A 7,500-nucleotide genomic window follows, 5' to 3' on the forward strand; every position below is an offset into this window, starting at 1 on the left:
CCACACGTCAGCCAGACACTCTCATCACGCACCACTCTCTGCTTCTAACGGGCGCACATACAATATGTAAGCACCAGCATGGAACAACATCCAGTGCATCCTCTCCGCCACATTACACAATCCACACTATCACAACCAGACCAGGAGGTCCATGCGGAAAATAGAATATCCCCCCCTTTCGACATCCACCATTGCGCAGATAAGGCACCAATACCCACACATGTCCTATACAACGGTGCACCCAACATCACAATAGTACCTCCTGTCACAGCCCACAAACAATGACCTGAGTCAAAGACACAGGTCTGACACAAGCATAGAATTGGAGCGCCGCCTCTAATAAGCCAAAGGTGCATCCTGACGTGACAAATCTCATCATGTCACAAGCATTCACTTACTATAATTACTATCAACGAACGTGCCGCCCCCGCCCCCCCCCCCCCCTACACCTTTCCTTACAACAACGTGTAACCTAACCTAACCTATGTTGTACCTTAACCTAACCTATGTTGTGCCTTAACCTAACCCATGTTGTGCCTTAACCTAACCCATGTTGTGCCTTAACCTAACCCATGTTGTGCCTTAACCTAACCCATGTTGTGCCTTAACCTAACCCATGTTGTGCCTTAACCTAACCCATGTTGTGCCTTAACCTAACCCATGTTGTGCCTTAACCTAACCCATGTTGTGCCTTAACCTAACCCATGTTGTGCCTTAACCTAACCCATGTTGTGCCTTAACCTAACCCATGTTGTGCCTTAACCTAACCCATGTTGTGCCTTAACCTAACCCATGTTGTGCCTTAACCTAACCCATGTTGTACCTTAACCTAACCCATGTTGTACCTTAACCTAACCCATGTTGTACCTTAACCTAACCCATGTTGTCCCCTAACCTAACCCATGTTGTCCCCTAACCTAACCCATGTTGTCCCCTAACCTAACCCATGTTGTCCCCTAACCTAACCCATGTTGTCCCCTAACCTAACCCATGTTGTCCCCTAACCTAACCCATGTTGTCCCCTAACCTAACCCATGTTGTCCCCTAACCTAACCCATGTTGTCCCCTAACCTAACCCATGTTGTGCCTTAACCTAACCCATGTTGTGCCTTAACCTAACCCATGTTGTCCCCTAACCTAACCCATGTTGTCCCCTAACCTAACCCATGTTGTCCCCTAACCTAACCCACGTTGTCCGCTAACGTAACCCACGTTGTCGCCTAAACCTGCTCTGTAATTGTTATACGACTCGTTCAATTAGTGTAGTGTTGCCCACCCGCAACCCTCGCAATATAGTTCGCTACTCGCACTGCCCGCTCCCCTGTGTATCGCTTCATGTTAAACACCTTGCAAGTCTTGCTGACTTTCCACATGCTCCTGCTGTACACTGTAATGTGGATGGCAGCAGGACGTACATGCCGCCCCCCCCCCCACCCCTCCCCACGTCCCCACGTCCCCACCTTGCCCCCTGCCTTCGCAAGCTGGTTGGTGACAAGTTTGCATGTTCAATGCCCTTCGCATGCGACGTACGCAGGCTACGTTGTGGTGCGGCCTGTGTCAACTGTCCGCTGATGTTGTACGCGTGAACCACAATCTGTACTGCACATTCGTCCTTATGTACTGAATGATACATCGTGGCACATGTGTGACCGTACAACGACTGCGCCCAAAAACGGCGGACCATACAGTGCAAATATTGTGCACGCAGCTACGTGTCGTCTCCCTATGAGAGCTGGATTGCAGTGTGGTACGCCATAGAGACGTGTGGGAGGAACGGACGCCGTGGATGGCGATCAGCATGAGCTGTCTGTTGATGTATTCGGACCTAGTCGTCTCTCCTCACACACCGTGATGGCATGGTGCACCGCGTTCCATATCTGCGACATGCTACAGAGGCCGGTTGACAGTCGTTCGAGCAATGGACATCGCATACGTACGGGGGCCACCTTCCACGTATTGTCTAGGCGTGCACATTTTGTTGCGTGTATGTGGGCAGACGTAGTGTGGCGTGACACCTGACACAGGCATGCAATAATCGTTGAAGTTGCAAATGGCGATGGACGCCTGCGTTTTCTGGTGAAGTTACGCAAATGAAGAAATGGTAACCTGTTGTGGTGCGGTTGTTCTCGCTAGGGGTGAATCGGTGATGGCGACGATAGGTTGAGGTACTAACCGGTTGTTCCAGCGATACCCACCATGCCGACGAAACTGAACGGCATCTGGGTGTGAAGCGATACGCGGCGGTGGCTGGGTGGGACCGTCCCCGGCCGGTGAGGGGGCGCCTCCCGGCGTGCTGGCCGCGCGGTGCGTGGGCGCACGCGCTACAGCCGGCTGGTGGGGGCGGCCAGTGGCAGGCGCGCCGGCCGACGGACGCGGCATGCGTCGCAGCTGCGCGCCGGCGCACCCTGCGCGCGGCGCCGTGCGGCCAAAGTAGGTCCTCGCGGGCCCGGTGCGAAGCGCGGTGGACATCTTCAGTGTGCTGGTCCGATTGAGGACTGTGTGCGTTGAGGATGCGCCGCCGCCCGGCGCTCGGCGCCGCGACGCCGTCTGCTGCTCGGTCGCCCCAGCGGTTCTCGCTGGTGGTTTGTATCGCAGCTGTGCGGATGTGTTGGCGCGTGCGCTGTGCTGGGAGAGTTCGCTTCGGCACCCAAGTGGGGCTTTTGTCCTTCTGTGGCGCTGGCGTTGGAGCTGCCGGTCACCGTAGGTGGCGCGTGTTGTCTCCCGCCGGCAATGCCACGACAGCACGCTCCCGGGCCTCTGTCGGCAGCGGCAAGCTCAGTTGGGAGCACGGGTGGTCGCACCGAAAGCGTCTACTCGCCTAACTCCGGGCGATTGCGCCTCTCTCGAACCCGACCAAGTACTTGGGACGGCGCTGCGCGCCGCCGGGACCTGAGAGGGTTTCGAGGTGTATTGTGCAGGGGAGCTCAGCCTCCTCCTGTTTGCAGAATGATTGAGCGGACGCTTGCGTGTTCGCGCGGGCCCCCGGGACACACTCCCGGGCGGCCGGCTGCTCAGCTCTAGTTGACGCAGCTCCCTGGTTGATCCTGCCAGTAGTCATATGCTTGTCTCAAAGATTAAGCCATGCATGTCTCAGTACAAGCCGCATTAAGGTGAAACCGCGAATGGCTCATTAAATCAGTTATGGTTCCTTAGATCGTACCCACGTTACTTGGATAACTGTGGTAATTCTAGAGCTAATACATGCAAACAGAGTCCTGACCAGAGATGGAAGGGACGCTTTTATTAGATCAAAACCAATCGGTCGGCTCGTCCGGTCCGTTTGCCTTGGTGACTCTGAATAACTTTGGGCTGATCGCACGGTCCTCGTACCGGCGACGCATCTTTCAAATGTCTGCCTTATCAACTGTCGATGGTAGGTTCTGCGCCTACCATGGTTGTAACGGGTAACGGGGAATCAGGGTTCGATTCCGGAGAGGGAGCCTGAGAAACGGCTACCACATCCAAGGAAGGCAGCAGGCGCGCAAATTACCCACTCCCGGCACGGGGAGGTAGTGACGAAAAATAACGATACGGGACTCATCCGAGGCCCCGTAATCGGAATGAGTACACTTTAAATCCTTTAACGAGTATCTATTGGAGGGCAAGTCTGGTGCCAGCAGCCGCGGTAATTCCAGCTCCAATAGCGTATATTAAAGTTGTTGCGGTTAAAAAGCTCGTAGTTGGATTTGTGTCCCACGCTGTTGGTTCACCGCCCGTCGGTGTTTAACTGGCATGTATCGTGGGACGTCCTGCCGGTGGGGCGAGCTGAAGGCGTGCGACCGCCCCGTGCGTGCTCGTGCGTCCCGAGGCGGACCCCGTTGAAATCCTACCAGGGTGCTCTTTATTGAGTGTCTCGGTGGGCCGGCACGTTTACTTTGAACAAATTAGAGTGCTTAAAGCAGGCAAGCCCGCCTGAATACTGTGTGCATGGAATAATGGAATAGGACCTCGGTTCTATTTTGTTGGTTTTCGGAACCCGAGGTAATGATTAATAGGGACAGGCGGGGGCATTCGTATTGCGACGTTAGAGGTGAAATTCTTGGATCGTCGCAAGACGAACAGAAGCGAAAGCATTTGCCAAGTATGTTTTCATTAATCAAGAACGAAAGTTAGAGGTTCGAAGGCGATCAGATACCGCCCTAGTTCTAACCATAAACGATGCCAGCCAGCGATCCGCCGCAGTTCCTCCGATGACTCGGCGGGCAGCCTCCGGGAAACCAAAGCTTTTGGGTTCCGGGGGAAGTATGGTTGCAAAGCTGAAACTTAAAGGAATTGACGGAAGGGCACCACCAGGAGTGGAGCCTGCGGCTTAATTTGACTCAACACGGGAAACCTCACCAGGCCCGGACACCGGAAGGATTGACAGATTGATAGCTCTCTCTTGATTCGGTGGGTGGTGGTGCATGGCCGTTCTTAGTTGGTGGAGCGATTTGTCTGGTTAATTCCGATAACGAACGAGACTCTAGCCTGCTAACTAGTCGCGTGACATCCTTCGTGCTGTCAGCGATTACTTTTCTTCTTAGAGGGACAGGCGGCTTCTAGCCGCACGAGATTGAGCAATAACAGGTCTGTGATGCCCTTAGATGTTCTGGGCCGCACGCGCGCTACACTGAAGGAATCAGCGTGTCTTCCTAGGCCGAAAGGTCGGGGTAACCCGCTGAACCTCCTTCGTGCTAGGGATTGGGGCTTGCAATTGTTCCCCATGAACGAGGAATTCCCAGTAAGCGCGAGTCATAAGCTCGCGTTGATTACGTCCCTGCCCTTTGTACACACCGCCCGTCGCTACTACCGATTGAATGATTTAGTGAGGTCTTCGGACTGGTACGCGGCATTGACTCTGTCGTTGCCGATGCTACCGGAAAGATGACCAAACTTGATCATTTAGAGGAAGTAAAAGTCGTAACAAGGTTTCCGTAGGTGAACCTGCGGAAGGATCATTACCGACTAGACTGCATGTCTTTCGATGTGCGTGTCGTGTCGCGCAACACGCTACCTGTACGGCTCGCAGTAGCCGTGCGCCGCGTGCGGAACCACGCGTGCCTCTCAAAACTAGCGGCAATGTTGTGTGGTACGAGCGCTGAAGCGCTGGAGCGGCTGGCGTGCGGCACCTGGCGCCTGGCGCCGGTTTTGAATGACTTTCGCCCGAGTGCCTGTCCGCTCCGGTGTGGAGCCGTACGACGCCCGTCGGCCGTGAGGCCGTTGGACACAGAACGCTGGAACAGGGGCCGCCACACGCCTCACTCCCGCCTATGCGACCGTCTCGAAAGAGGCGGCGGAAACTGAGAAAAGATCACCCAGGACGGTGGATCACTCGGCTCGTGGGTCGATGAAGAACGCAGCAAATTGCGCGTCGACATGTGAACTGCAGGACACATGAACATCGACGTTTCGAACGCACATTGCGGTCCATGGATTCCGTTCCCGGGCCACGTCTGGCTGAGGGTCGGCTACGTATACTGAAGCGCGCGGCGTTTGCCCCGCTTCGCAGACCTGGGAGTGTCGCGGCCGCCTGTGGGGCCGGCCGCGTCTCCTCAAACGTGCGATGCGCGCCCGTCGCCTGGCGGTTCGCATACCGGTACTTTCTCGGTAGCGTGCACAGCCGGCTGGCGGTGTGGCGTGCGACACCTCGTACAACGACCTCAGAGCAGGCGAGACTACCCGCTGAATTTAAGCATATTACTAAGCGGAGGAAAAGAAACTAACAAGGATTCCCCCAGTAGCGGCGAGCGAACAGGGAAGAGTCCAGCACCGAACCCCGCAGGCTGCCGCCTGTCGTGGCATGTGGTGTTTGGGAGGGTCCACTACCCCGACGCCTCGCGCCGAGCCCAAGTCCAACTTGAATGAGGCCACGGCCCGTAGAGGGTGCCAGGCCCGTAGCGGCCGGTGCGAGCGTCGGCGGGACCTCTCCTTCGAGTCGGGTTGCTTGAGAGTGCAGCTCCAAGTGGGTGGTAAACTCCATCTGAGACTAAATATGACCACGAGACCGATAGCGAACAAGTACCGTGAGGGAAAGTTGAAAAGAACTTTGAAGAGAGAGTTCAAAAGTACGTGAAACCGTTCTGGGGTAAACGTGAGAAGTCCGAAAGGTCGAACGGGTGAGATTCACGCCCATCCGGCCACTGGCCTCCGCCCTCGGCAGATAGGGCCGGCCGCCCGCGCGGAGCAATCCGCGGCGGGGTCGTGTCCGGTTGCCTTTCCACTCGCCGCGGGGTGGGGCCGTTCCGGTGTGCGGTGGGCCGCACTTCTCCCCTAGTAGGACGTCGCGACCCGCTGGGTGCCGGCCTACGGCCCGGGTGCGCAGCCTGTCCTTCCGCGGGCCTCGGTTCGCGTCTGTTGGGCAGAGCCCCGGTGTCCTGGCTGGCTGCCCGGCGGTATATCTGGAGGAGTCGATTCGCCCCTTTGGGCGCTCGGGCTCCCGGCAAGCGCGCGCGGTTCTTCCCGGATGACGGACCTACCTGGCCCGGCCCCGGACCCGCGCCGCTGTTGGCTCGGGATGCTCTCGGGCGGAATAATCGCTCCCGTCAGCGGCGCTTCAGCTTTGGACAATTTCACGACCCGTCTTGAAACACGGACCAAGGAGTCTAACATGTGCGCGAGTCATTGGGCTGTACGAAACCTAAAGGCGTAATGAAAGTGAAGGTCTCGCCTTGCGCGGGCCGAGGGAGGATGGGGCTTCCCCGCCCTTCACGGGGCGGCGGCCTCCGCACTCCCGGGGCGTCTCGTCCTCATTGCGAGGTGAGGCGCACCTAGAGCGTACACGTTGGGACCCGAAAGATGGTGAACTATGCCTGGCCAGGACGAAGTCAGGGGAAACCCTGATGGAGGTCCGTAGCGATTCTGACGTGCAAATCGATCGTCGGAGCTGGGTATAGGGGCGAAAGACTAATCGAACCATCTAGTAGCTGGTTCCCTCCGAAGTTTCCCTCAGGATAGCTGGTGCTCGTACGAGTCTCATCCGGTAAAGCGAATGATTAGAGGCCTTGGGGCCGAAACGACCTCAACCTATTCTCAAACTTTAAATGGGTGAGATCTCCGGCTTGCTTGATATGCTGAAGCCGCGAGCAAACGACTCGGATCGGAGTGCCAAGTGGGCCACTTTTGGTAAGCAGAACTGGCGCTGTGGGATGAACCAAACGCCGAGTTAAGGCGCCCGAATCGACGCTCATGGGAAACCATGAAAGGCGTTGGTTGCTTAAGACAGCAGGACGGTGGCCATGGAAGTCGGAATCCGCTAAGGAGTGTGTAACAACTCACCTGCCGAAGCAACTAGCCCTGAAAATGGATGGCGCTGAAGCGTCGTGCCTATACTCGGCCGTCAGTCTGGCAGTCATGGCCGGTCCTTGCGGCCGGCCGCGAAGCCCTGACGAGTAGGAGGGTCGCGGCGGTGGGCGCAGAAGGGTCTGGGCGTGAGCCTGCCTGGAGCCGCCGTCGGTGCAGATCTTGGTGGTAGTAGCAAATACTCCAGCGAGGCCCTGGAGGGCTGACGCGGAGAAGGGTTTC

At 56.8% G+C, this 7,500-nt stretch overlaps 2 non-coding genes and 1 pseudogene across 2 annotated transcripts; all 3 read left to right on the forward strand.

The window, feature by feature from the left end:
* The first annotated feature begins 3,031 nt into the window (after positions 1–3,031).
* On the forward strand, positions 3,032–4,940 carry LOC124772958. The gene has a single exon (XR_007014409.1). It is a non-coding gene; the product is annotated as a small subunit ribosomal RNA (ribosomal RNA).
* A 351-nt stretch (positions 4,941–5,291) lies between these two features.
* LOC124772630 lies at positions 5,292–5,446 on the forward strand. The gene has a single exon (XR_007014099.1). It is a non-coding gene; the product is annotated as a 5.8S ribosomal RNA (ribosomal RNA).
* Positions 5,447–5,634: 188 nt separating this feature from the next.
* The window catches only part of LOC124773072, a 4,531-nt pseudogene continuing 2,665 nt past the window's right edge, over positions 5,635–7,500 (forward strand).

This window comes from Schistocerca piceifrons, unplaced genomic scaffold, assembly GCF_021461385.2.
Source record: "Schistocerca piceifrons isolate TAMUIC-IGC-003096 unplaced genomic scaffold, iqSchPice1.1 HiC_scaffold_943, whole genome shotgun sequence".
NCBI classification, from domain to species: Eukaryota; Metazoa; Arthropoda; class Insecta; order Orthoptera; family Acrididae; genus Schistocerca; species Schistocerca piceifrons.